General features: G+C 38.4%; 1 protein-coding gene across 4 annotated transcripts in view; it reads right to left on the minus strand.

The window, feature by feature from the left end:
- Positions 1–13165, minus strand: part of gng2 (guanine nucleotide binding protein (G protein), gamma 2) — a 30623-nt gene extending 17458 nt beyond the window's left edge. The window contains exons 1-2 of one of the 4 annotated variants that reach the window (XM_066679788.1): positions 13112–13165; positions 1220–1296 (exon numbers count right to left, since the gene is read on the minus strand). The gene's annotated coding sequence lies outside the window, so the exon portion shown is untranslated. Of the gene's footprint in view, positions 1–1219; positions 1297–7678; positions 7893–8060; positions 8251–13111 lie in introns of those variants that run through there. The other 3 variants (XM_066679787.1, XM_066679786.1, XM_066679789.1) reach the window with 3 other exon arrangements.
- Positions 13166–13506: the final 341 nt, after the last annotated feature.

Below are 13506 nucleotides of genomic sequence, written 5' to 3' on the forward strand. Positions count from 1 at the left end.
GAGTTGTGCTTTTTCAAGACACTCATAGGATTTGGAAGAAACATTTGCTCATTTGCATATTGCTCTTGTGGCATTAGTATTATGGGACAATACCAATACAATATATTGTGTAGCCATACAACAACCATTAAACCTACACCAATTTTAAGGCATTTATGACACCTTGTTGATTTAAAAATTCCTTATATTATAACCGAATTATATACGAGAGTCGAGTTTGTGAGAGGGCTGTTGATGAGTTGGTTTAATCTGGACTCCTGGAATGGGGCCATATGCCTGCTCTTTACACAGCTCTGCCACCTACTGGTTAGCAGGAAGGAATTAAGGCCTACAAACAATCCTTTGGGCACCAAGACTCTGGAGAAAACCCACACAAACCCTTTTTACCTCTTTTGAATGCAAAAAAACTGCAAGCCATATGACTGAAAAAGTGCTCTGGCCATCTTACTTTTAAACTCACATAACTTTATTAAAGGGAAGTTCACCTTTCCACATTTAAGTTTTTCTAAACAGACAAGGGGCAAACCGAAGACAAATAGTCTTTTCAATTGCAATTGCTTGAATCTTTTGTTAAAACTAAATAAATGAAGCTAACCACATTATTATTAAAGCTGCTCCCCATTCCATTTGCTTCCATTCTATTACAAAATCCACATCACACAAATTTTCCCCACATTCATCTGCTGATATTGACACAAATGTTCCAAATGGTGACATTAGTAGCCTGTACTGCTCAAGAACAGGCATTTCATGTAGCTAAAGCATCTTTATTCTTACCTGTTTTTGCATGTTTGGATCATCTCCTGTATTGGGGGCATTTGCCTTAATTTGGTCAGTTGAATTACTTTAACTTCAAAGCTAGTGTACACCCAGTTACTATAGCTCTATGATGTTTCTATAAGCAATTTAGGGCAGAGTGACCCGTTTCAGGTTACAAGGTTAACAAGACATAGACTATCATCATTCCTTCTAGACATCTGCCTAATTGCAGAGCACAACTTTAACACAGATTTAAGACATCTAATCCTGTCAAAAAAGGCTAGCTGAAGAGGTTGATTATCTTTGATCACAGAGTTCTGCAGGATTTGGATTGCCACCACACTGGAGAGGCAGCTCCCAGTTCCTACAATTTTGTGTATGCGGACAGATCCCCCTCTTCCTCTTTCCCCATCTTACTCAGATTTGGACTGTTTTCTCTTCCCCATTCCTGCAATCTGACCTTTACTGTTGAAACCTTTGTTCTTCAGTTGTTCACTTCTGGTGCCTTCTCTGTGAGTAGGGTTTTTTCTTCTGTCTCTGGAAATGAAAAAATAAGGGAAAAAATGTTCAGCATCTTGGTAATTAACAACACAATGCACTGAAAATCTCTAAGAGGAATTCTGAACTTAAATCAGCTTTAGTGTCAGAGTTCTTCAACCTGATTTCATATTTTGAAAGGAACAAAACAGAGAACTGAAAGTGTAATTCAGCATTGACCTCCCTCTTCTCTCTCTGATAAACAGGCCAATTACTTTGGCAGAACTGCTCTGTAGCGGCAGGGAATTCCAGCGTCATGAATCACTTCCACAGAGAATGTTCCAGCAACATTTCATCTCCCCACATCCCCCCTGTGTCAATACCAACTGCAACCAATCCATTTAGACATAAGTGTCCCTGAAAACCAGAGAGCCAGAGAACCTGAATCATCTCTACATCTTTATAGCCTCAGCCTAGATCTTCTGACATCACTCACTACGTGTGAACATGTAATTGCCAGTTGTCCACTGGAAGTTAGTGAATATTTCAGAATATGTGCTGCTTGCTGCTTATGAAAGCATTTGAATCCTATCTGCACAGAACCAAAAGCCTTATGGTTGTGGAATAACACTCGGTGAATAGTCAGCAGAGGGTACAGGGCAGCTAGAGAGCCTGCGGACAGTGGCTCAGCTGTTAGACGGTCCACCTCTTCCCTCATCACCATGGTCTTTGTGTGAGTGCATTGCTCCCCAAAGGCTTGATCCTATCAACCAATTTCACACATTTTTTGCTCATTGAAGCTCACACTGCAGCTCTGTAGATGCCTGCACTAGTGTGCTCTTCTCAACAGCCAGGAACACACACTTGCGGATTTGTTGGTTAACTGGATCATTGCTCAAACTGCCCCAATATGTGTAAATGAACACTTTTATCTATATATTTATGTTTGGAAACAGTGGGTGGCTTAATAGCAGTTAAGGCAGAGATCACTGCAATATTTGACAACCAGAGCATAAACCTGATTGCATGAAAAAATGTAAAGCCCATCAAGTGAAGCATGAAATCACTCTTAGTGCTGTTCATTGGAAAGGCAGCAAGGTCCTACCTAAGCATGCAATAATAGGGGCATAGAGGAGCACTTTGTAGTTCTACAATTGCAGTTTTTGCATACATTTTAGCCCCATTTCACTTGGTGCTTGCTCAGGACCACTACAGAACCCTGAGAGCAGTTATTATTCAGTGGTGGATCATTCTCTATACTGTAGTAACACTGAATTGCACTGGTATGATTGGATCAGACACAGCACTGCTGCTCTGCTGAGTTGGAGAATGGAAAGCGAGTACTGAAACAATTGTTATGGTAAATAGATTCAATGCAAATAGATTAACATGTTTAACATGTAGAAAATGGGACTACATGCTACTGAACAATATGCAGATATTTTAGCACTGTAGCCCAGAGTAAACTAAACATTTTGGAGTAAAATATAAACAGAACTGTAAATGTAGATCAATCAAATATAAATATCTTTCCATCTTTAAAAGTCAATTAGAAAAATATTTTTCTAATATTGTTTTTTTGTTTTATTGATTTTTTTACAAGGATGTTTTGTCATTGCAGCCATTGTTTGAATACTTCATGTTTTGTTTTTAAAATATTCTATATTACTGTATATATATATATATATATATATATATATATATATATATATATATATATATATATATATATATATATAATATGTTATTCAGTGTTAGGGGTCTAGCCTAAGGACTGGTATAGCTGGTGTTCCTGCCTGAACTGTCTGGGGAACTGAACCCTAGACTGATTTCCTCCTAAATCCACCATCAAATATAGCTCTTCAGCTGATGTTACAGAACATCAATACTTTATTCATTAGATATAATGGTGTGCTGGTGTCTTTTTTTCTGTGTTTTTCTATAAGGAGGTGCCTCTAAGGTTTAATAAAATGATAAAGAGTCAATGATAGAAATACTTATGTAAAAGTATGTTAACTTGTATGTGTGTGTCTTTGTGTGTTCCTTTGCCAGGCACCAGTAGACACAAGCAGGTTTAATAATTCATTGTCTGTGCCTCATATGGCAGCGAGAGGGAAAGAAGGAGATTTTTAATTAAGCTGCTCTGCTTTCACACCAGGGGTCTCCCACTGCTTACTTGCACTCCTGTCTTCAGTCTCAAAAACATTCACAATGTCATCGACATAATGTAGGCTGAGGAAATTCACCAGCTACACCATGTCCAGTGACAACTACTGCCTTACTGTTACACTGCAGCTTCATTCAGTGTGTCCAAGTGTGGATCTTGTCTTGATTTTTAAGAGTTCATTCCTGGAAGTAAAAATATAATAAGCCACTTGAGCTACACTTGAATATTTTCTAACAACAACCTTTGCTCCAGTATAATGTTTAGCAGTGATTGCAGGGATATGAATTCAGGTTGTTCTGCTTGACCCTTTCACATAAACACAAACCCAACTAGTCTGTGCAATGTTTATTCCTTGTCTATAAAGCACTTCAAAAAGACAACCCTCCGTGACCTGGATTCAGCTAACAGCTGGCAATGATGAAGACACACCTAAAAACCCTATGACTCAAAGCTTCCTCAGAGAAGTCTTGAAAAGTCCCCTCTTTTAAACCAAGGCCACAATAAAGCTTGAGACACTGATAACAATACCATCTGCATTGCTCAGTTCCAATTTTTTTTTTTTTTGTATCCAGTCTTGCTAACCTGTTGGTTACATTGTTTTAGGTTATCCACTCTTATCTGCCACTAATGTAAAGAAACCTACTATGAAATAATCTTTAAGTGCAAAACCAGTTCAGTAACTCACGTGACCTGCTGTGGTGTTCATTGTTCGAACAATAAAAAGGTGAAACATGATTTTAGACTTTTGTAGCAATTAATTCCTGCTTGTAACTTAGATTATTGCTGCTGTATCTTTAAAAATAAATGCTAAAAATCATCACTAAGGTGGCAAACATTGGCTACAAACCTGATCTAGGCTTAAATCTGATTCTTTTATCTGATCTACAAAAAAATACTATGTAATTTATTATTTGCATGAATTCATGAATATTCTACTGCAAACATCAGAGTGCTGCATCCCCAAGGACATATGTGTGCAGTATGTTATAGTGCAGATACTTCATCATCACTTCATCAAACACTGACGAGGGGAGGTGCCTACCTGATGACTCCTGTGAAGAGCTAGTGATGCAGTGGGTGGTTTGGGTACTCATGGGCTCAATGAGTAACCGTAGATGTTAAGGGTAGCTGGTTGATGATCTGATCATAAACGGCCACAGCGACCTTAGGATGTAGCTGGAGGATTTGAACAATAGAAATTATGTGGTTGCCAGTGGGAAGAGAGTGGGGTGGGCCCTATGTGAAGCTCTAATGGACTAGCATAGGATATTTTACATATTATCTGATGTATGATTATAATAATCATCACTAAATGTATTTATTTCTTCATTTGCATGATGCGTCTAGGCCACAGCTAGGAGAAAAAACCTGATGAAACAAACTGCAGGCCTTTCACCTGAATGAGGGGTTGAGAACGCTTTAATGCTACCAGTTCCAGAGAACACTTGGTTTCCAGGGAAACCAGGGAGCAAGTGTGTGTGTGTGTGTGTGTGTGTTGCTGCAGGGAGAGTATAAACATGGTTTACTCCTGAACGGGCTACTCTGCCAAGAATGGCCAGAACTCCCGGGAAGTTCCAAACATTCAGGCCTCTGCACTTTCCACATTCTACAGGAGAGTATGTGCAGCTGAAATAAACACCAACACACACACACTACGCTGCTAACACAAATGCTTAACAATGCAGCTCAAGGAGTGTGAATACTGATAATATTTGGAAAGTTTCCCTCTCTTAAGTACATGAACAAAGAGCATGTTCCTCTTGGCATTTCATGCTCACAGTGTGAAGTTATAATCAACCTTTACCTCTCTGCAAACACACCAGATGTTTAAAGAGAAATCCCAGAACAAATTTGATAAGATCACTGAAGCAGCATTATTTTTCAAATAGAAAAATAATTATATATATTATATATATATAATATAATATTATGGTATATTCAACAATTCACTACATTAATTTTTTTTTATTCTATTCAGCATAATTAATATATATATAAAAAAGTCGTTAGATACAGAGGAAACGATAGAAGAGCAGGGTATGATTTCATACCCACATCAACACTCTCATAATCAGATGAACTGTACTTTCATTTTAAGAGAAACACATGAAAATTGAGCTCCACTAAGATAGAGCTCCACGTAGTGTCTCTGTACTGAGAACACAAGCCAATGCTATGGATCTGGAGGTCTGTGGGGTTTGCAAGAAGCTATTATTGAGGAAAAAAAAATAACACAAAGAATGAGCTGATATTCTAAAAACTGGTCTGAATGCACCAGGGATCAGAGCTCCAAATCACTGAATATGTTTAGGACGACTGAGATAATGAGAAGTAGAAAATGAAAGCAAGTTCTAAGACTGATCTGAACAAAGATATTTCTGCAGATTTCTCTGAAAAAAAGGAAGTAGAGATATAATACTTCTGTTGAGTTGGTGAAGCTTTTGAGGATTATGGCTGTTTCTTAATGCTGAAAAATGAATAAACTGTATCATTCTGACTATAAATACTGGATGCAGTACTGTAAACACTATTATGCATTAACATAATAGTAACAAAGTAGTAATGTTCAGGCTTAGTTAAATTGCATAATGGAATACATTAAATAGAGTATTTTTCTCAACTAAAAGAATAAACACACACACACAGAGGCCAGAAAAGAACAATACCAAACAAATGACAGCTTTTGTGGCTGTTAGGGGCCCTAATTCATTCGAGGATGTTAGATAAGCTGCACTCTTCACCATTCTAAAACACAGTCAGGTCCAAATGGCTAAAAGTCTTTAGTTCTAAGGCAAGCACTATGTGTTCTGTGCCCCCCCCCCTTGTATGTGTGTGTTTGTGTGTATGTGATGGGGGATTAGACCAGGGCACAAGGCAGATGGGAGGTACCATCTTAAAACTGTGATGACTGATTTGACATTTTAAATTTTAAGGTTTAAAGATGGTTGTATATTTATATAAGTAGGTAATTAATTTTTTAATGAAAAATGAATCTGTTGTCTTTTCTTTTTTGCCCTTTTTGTTGTCCTTAATTTACTGGGTTAGTGTCCTAATGCAAATGCCATGCCTTTCCAGCACTGACCACAGATGCCTGCTGAAGCTACTAAAGAAAAGAAACTCTGAAATATAATCTTGTAAAAACATCTCTCCCTGAAGAGAATGTGTTCCTGTGGAAAATTTAAACTCAGACTCAATGCATGTGAATGTGCATTCAGGTTCAATTGCTTATTCTTAATTTGCCCCATTTCTTTCTTTCTTTTTTTTTCTTCCAGAGAAAGAAGGAAACCAGACTTACACAAAATGAAGTTACAAGACCTGACACATGTGTAATATGTGTCATATACGCAAATATGCATTAATGTCACAGGCCCACGTCTATCGTGTGAATTGCATCGTTACATAACATGTCACATAGTTGTGGTTACCACAGGAGGTAGAAAAATGCACACTTCAGAGGACTAGAGAGGAACAAAAGCTCAAGGGAGATGTATTCTGGGCTGGATCCGAAGCATACTGCTTCAATATTTAAGTGTGTTGCTAGCAGGCATATTGGCCCCATTCAGAGCTATTGGTAGCCGTGAATGATGAGCTGCATTTGATTTATAAAGAAACAGGACACCGTGCCTAGCTTCCATTGACATAGGCTTTCCGAATACAAAAAATCAAAATCAAATGTTCAACAACCATGAGAATTCTCTGGGGACTCCTTGGGGATTCCTCCCAAAAATATTCCTCCCTTTCTCCATCTCTCTTTCTCCAGTATCATCTACATCCCCTCCCCCATACTTTCCTCATCTTTTTCTTGATGAGCACCAACACATACGCTGAAAAAAATGCAAAAGCTATATATCTTTACTTCTGCATAAAGGTGAAGATTTCTATTATTATAACAATTATACATCAGTCTCAAAGCCTGTTTCCCTCTGCTCAATGTAACACTGATCTACACTGATACACATGCAGCAGCTCTAGACGTGTAGCGTCTCTACACAACACCACCCAGATGGAACATTCTACACACAACCTCTGTTTCACACACACACACACCAATAAAACCACTTTCCACAAAGTAAATTAATCAAACACAGACGTACAGTGAGCAAACACATACATTAGGACATCCTTTTTCTAAACCTTGTTTTCATGTCTTCTTTCCACCTAAACTATCTTACAGATGGATTTCCCTCTCACAGAGCTAGCACACACATCCGCCCCTTATCAAGCTCTTTCTTCCTTTCTCACAGTGAGCTGATGGGCGTAAAATCTGTGGCTTACCTTCTTCAAGAGATATCTGTGTATCTGTCCTTATTTCCTCTTAGAGTCTCCAAACAAAACGTGTACTGGTGAAGTAGTAGCCAAAGGTTTTTTTCTCACACTGGATGGCTTCCTTACACTTTCATAAACCAACAAACACACGCACGCACGCACACGCACACAAGCATGCGCTTACACACACACATACACACTGCCTCCTACAGCTCTCTAGCTGACAGCCCTTCTCACGCTCCGCCCCATCAGCTAGCAGAATCGCTCAGGAAGCCGACTCAAACCCACTTCCCCCCTCACTTACTGCATACACACACACACACACACGGCACGGGCTCACACATACGCAACACAATGTATTGTCTAAACGAGAATAGAGGAGGCTCATTACCTGCGGCTACTGCTGCTGTCCTCCACCTGCTTCATCAGCTGCAGTTATGGCCGTTGCATCTTTGGGGCAGGCACATTTCATGTCAGGGCACCTGTGACACTAATTCCGGTGGGGGTGTGATAAAGAGGTACAGATGCAGTCTCTCCTGTTCTGTTTAATTTCTCTTCTTTTTCTTTCTCTCTCTCTGCCTCCCTGTTTTTTTTCACAGCAATGCACAGCTGTGGCACAGTGCTGACAAGGAGAACATAAATGTGCAAAAGTGCCCCTCCCCCAATGAGTGCGTGATTGAGGGAGTAAAAGAAGAGGGGGAGACCGGGGTGGGGGGGGGGGTGAGTGTGAGAGAGAAAGGGAGTGAGGGAGAAAGATAGGGAGGGTGAGAGAGAAAGAGAGAGATAAGGGAAGAATGGAGAGAGAATGGGGGAGGAGGGAGGAGAGAAGAGAGAAGAGAAAAAGTCATGCGATGGAAGAAGAAGAAAGGTGGGTGTGAATGGTGAGGGAAAGTGAAATATGGAGAGAAAGGTGAGATGAGAAGAATAAATAATAGAGAGAGGTTTGTAATTTGTGTTGTTTTTCTTATTATTTTTGTTACTATTGTTATTATCTTGTTGTATTGGCAACATTGTTCTAATTACAGCCATTCCAGTAAAGCTACTTTAATCTTGACAGAGAGCGAGACAGAGAAAGTGTGAGATTAACCCCCTCCTTCCTATCTTTATACACATGCTCTTTCTGTATGTATCCTGCACACACTTACTCACACGCAGACACACACACACACACACACACAAACACAGTCTGCTCTGATTCAAGCTCCTGTAATCAAAAGCCTTAATCTTCAGACTCAAATTATTAGAGCCACAGAAGATTAGAAAAATAAATTCCAGACAGCACCACCCTGTGAACAAAACACACACTCATTTCTTTACCATAGTATAGGTCTAACACCTGCATCTTTGTTCTGAATGTGTATTTATATCTGTATGTGTGTGTGTGAGAGAGAGAGATGGAGAAGCCATTCATCCATTAATATGAAATACAGAGGGATTTAAAATGAGTGGGAATAAGAGTTAACTCCGGCTAAGCCTGACATTTGAATGACAGCGATCACTGATCTATTTAGGAGGATTCATTAGATCAGCTAATAGTATAATCCCTGACACCTATGTGTACTAAGTTACACATTTACACACATAATTACAAATAATTAATTCATTAGTAAAAAAAATAAATAAGAGTGGCTTGCATTTATGCCAGGAATAATTGTTATATATTGATATATCACATCACTGCACTGAATGTTTGGATGTTTCATTTAAGGTAGAGGAGTATTTTATATGGGTAAAAGTGAAGTTCACAATTAAAATCAAGAAACACCATTTAAAAATGTCTGAGGAGGTTTCCTCACCATTTGCTCCAGCCTGTTTGCCAGCTCAAAGTGTAATGAGTTTACGAAACCCTGGTGTTTAAAAAAAACATAGTGTCTCTGTCCTGTATGCTAAGCTTTCTCTCTCTGACCACTCATGGCAAACAAAAGGCATCTGAAGTATTTTAGACAACTGAGACAACCCCAAGAATTGAGTAGCACAGACTGAGTTTAGGATATTGCTCTACTCCTGCACCATAGATGGGTAATATTGACTTATATTTGCTGTTTCAGATAACTTCATGTGGAAATGTCCCCAAATTCGAGAAGTGGCTAACTGCAATACTGCAATGCGCTACAAAGCTAAACAACTTAAGTTACAAATGAGTTTCTGTGGTAATTCAAACAGTGAATAAAAATGTATAATTTAAACTTCAACTATGTACAAACAACACTTTTTTTCCCCACCCTCAAACATACCTTTCACCCTAAAAGCTTCTGAACATAAACAAACTTGAGGAAGAAGAACATGGGCGGGGCGGGTGCCTATGATGAACAGGATGAAAACACAGTCACAACCGATGTATGAGAGAGAGAAAGAAGGGACAAGAGAGAGAGAGAGAGAGAGAGAGAGAGATTGTGTGCAGTTTTTTCAATTCAAATTTTTGGCCATCTGGTGTCTCCAGCAGCTGCTGGCCTGCCCCATTGCCCTGTGGGATTACCACGAGGTCGTCAGTGAAGGCAGTGACACTAGGAGCGTCACACATGCTCAGTGAACATAGACTCTCATCAGACATTCACATAACGTGCAAACACTGGGTGTAGGTGCTTTTGTTCTGAATATAGGACTTTTAACAACAGCATCAGTTTCAAACACTGCTCACTGGCCTAGCAACTAACAAATGAAACACCCACCCTATTTCACTGGAATGAGCCACTGAATGATATGCCCGTACAGAAAAATAACAACAACTGGATAAAGGGAGAGACGTTGTACCCCATGCTAATACAAACAGCTGCATTCTGTGATAAATGTAAATTAATGTGAATGAGAGAGATACAGAGAGTGATGAAAGGGAGGGATAAAATGAAGGAAAATAAGCAGAGTGGAATAAGGAGAGAAGGAGGGAGGGGAACAGAGAGTATGACGAAGAGGCTGATGAAATGGATTTCCCCTCTAGTTTCCATGGCAACAGTAGTGGTGGATGAATGATTTCCTGTACAGCTGGGTAGCTATGAGGAATGAAATAAGAGGAGCTGTGCAAGCTCATCTTTATGTTCTCCTTCACATTAAAAATCCATCAACACTAATGATTTAATGTATTAATTAAAATCTGAAATAATCTTCTGTTATGTTAGGTTTTCAGTATAACATTAAATAAATAATCACAGCAAAATGACCACATGCAATTACTGCAGCTTAACACAAGTCATTGCTAAAACAGTTCAAAACCATTAAATATCCGAGGCTGTATTCCTTTGTGTTTTAATTATTGTAATGCTGAGAATTTTTAAAGGAATGCCTTCAAACAATTTTCCTTTTGTATAAATTTGGTATTGTGAACCCATTCACACAAGGAAATGTATTATTCATAATGCTCATACTATTGTATAACATTACTATTAGTAATATTATATTAAACTATTTAAATTTTTAAAACTTATTGCCAGAGAGAGAGAGAGAGAGAAAGAGAGAGAGAGAGAGAGAGAGAGAGAGAGAGAGAGAAATAAACGTATAAATGGCTCCCTGTGAGTCAAAACCACACATGTACTGTTGATGCAACTGAAACTGGTAAACCAAGAAAGTAGTGAATGCTTTCAATAATAACAATAACAAAAGTTACCTAAAGTAACCTATGCAACCAATGAAATTACTGTATAAATCCAACTTAGGTTTCACCAGTTTCTTATAATTCTTACATGGGGTTAATCAGTTCACATACTGAGTGCCACCAGTTCGGTCTATGCTAACTTCTACACATATAGATTTAGAACCATGTGACTGAGAGGTATAACTCAGTCACTTCATTCAACAAACACCCTGATTTTTATTTAAAAATGTCTGTGGATCTGTGAGGATTAGCAGTTAACAAATTTGAGTGTAGTCAGCTTATTAGTGAAAGGCTCCCTTTCGAACAAATCTAATACTGCCACCTTGTGACTATATTCATAATCAAGAACTTAACTGAAAAAACACCAGTATCTCAGTGGCATGTATAGTTTTTAATTTCTTACCTTGTACCAAAAGCTTAATTTAGCCTCCCTGCTCAAACACACTTTCTGCTAGGCTACAAATTCTTTGTGGATTTCAGGTCAGGACTTTGTGACGGCCACTGCAATACGTTCACCTTGTTGTTCTTAGGACATTTTGACAGGACGTTCAAAAAATGCTTAGGATCATTGCTCTGCGAGAAGACCAATTTGCAGCCACGTTTCACCTTTCGGGCAAATGCCTTAAGGTGTTCTTTCAGTATTTGTGTATAACCCTCCATGACAACATCTCCATGAAGCCATCTGCTTTCTGTAGTGCATCACACATGCAAATTTGAGATGTTTTATCAGACTGTACTAACATGCTGCAACTTCTTCATTTTGCATTTAAATATTTTGTTTAAGTATTATTATTAATAATGCCATTTAATTACTACCTAACTATTCATTGTAGTTCATGCAATATTTGTTTTATTTTATTTATTTATTTTTTTGATTGGGAACAACACCTGGATTTTTGATTGGGACTTCTGAAAGGATAAACCACTGTTGATATATCACAACCGGTCAAAAAATAACAGTTTGTGCACTCACATTGTGTATTTAAAAACAATTTATAGTGAGCTATAAGGTTCAAGTTTCCCTGTCGAATGAGCATCTAACTACTCCTCTACTGAGCTCCTCTACAGACTGGCACAGGCAAAAAGAGCTCTGTTTAAAAATGTAATGCAGATACAGATAGGGAACAATACTTATAATTCTTCAATGTCTACATGAGAACAAGCTATGCAGAGAAAGGATTTACTTTAAGGCACATGATGAAACTAAATTAGAAACATATGTTAATGTCTATTTGAGGTTTCAGTGTCATTTTAGGTCTGATTTCACACCATAATGTGCACCAATCCTAGCAAATTAGCATTATAATTGCAGGTTTGATTGGAAGAACATAAGGGCATAATGGGCTACCGCTAGTGTGAGACACATTCATCATTAACCAACAGTAATGTAAAAGAGGATTGATTGTCCTGCTTTTTCTTAAGGCATCCCATCTTTTACCAACGTGTTGCAGTGTTCTTTAATTCATTACAGGAGACAACATGGCAGAAAAATAAAATATAGCTGGTAAGAATTCTTAGGACTTCCCAACAAGGGAAGAGCTATGCATTTTATAGTAATTTGTGATATAATTATTTATTACAAAAACATTGTAAATGTACTAAATTGAGATAATATTGATATAAAATAAAAAAAACATAATAACATAATAAACAACAACTAAAATGAAATAATAATATAATTAGTTACACCAAACGAAATGTAAATTTCAGGCAAAACCATATGCTCAACTGGCATATTCCTCACTGAGACCGTTAACTAGGATTGCTACTACATACATTTAATGAATTTGAATGAAAAAACACCCATCTTTACATTTTTACAGGAGTGAAGAGTGTGTTTTAAGAAATGAACTGACCTGCACGTATCAACTCTGAACTGGCGTACGTTTATTCACCGTCAGAGAACAGTTGCATCTTTTAACTTTTAAACTGGGGTTAAGTCTGAAATGGACCCCTGCTCACTACGTAGTGCACTTTGAGTGTCATTAGATACGACTTCTACACGTACACACATATTTTAGGTCTAATAAATATAAAGCCTGGATGAAGCTGACTGAATTACTTATATGGTGTTACGTTCTCAGTGTGAGTGTAGAAGTTGTGATTTCATGATTACATGGTGCACTATGTAGGGAATACGGGGGGATTGGCGGTAGACCCCGACGCGTCATCTGCGGGGTGCGGAGGCGGGGCTTCGGCGCTAAGAGATTTTTGCCGGGAATGTAAATAGCACGTGTCCGGGTGGTAGCCG

Source organism: Hoplias malabaricus, chromosome 8, assembly GCF_029633855.1.
Source record: "Hoplias malabaricus isolate fHopMal1 chromosome 8, fHopMal1.hap1, whole genome shotgun sequence".
Taxonomy (NCBI): Eukaryota; Metazoa; Chordata; class Actinopteri; order Characiformes; family Erythrinidae; genus Hoplias; species Hoplias malabaricus.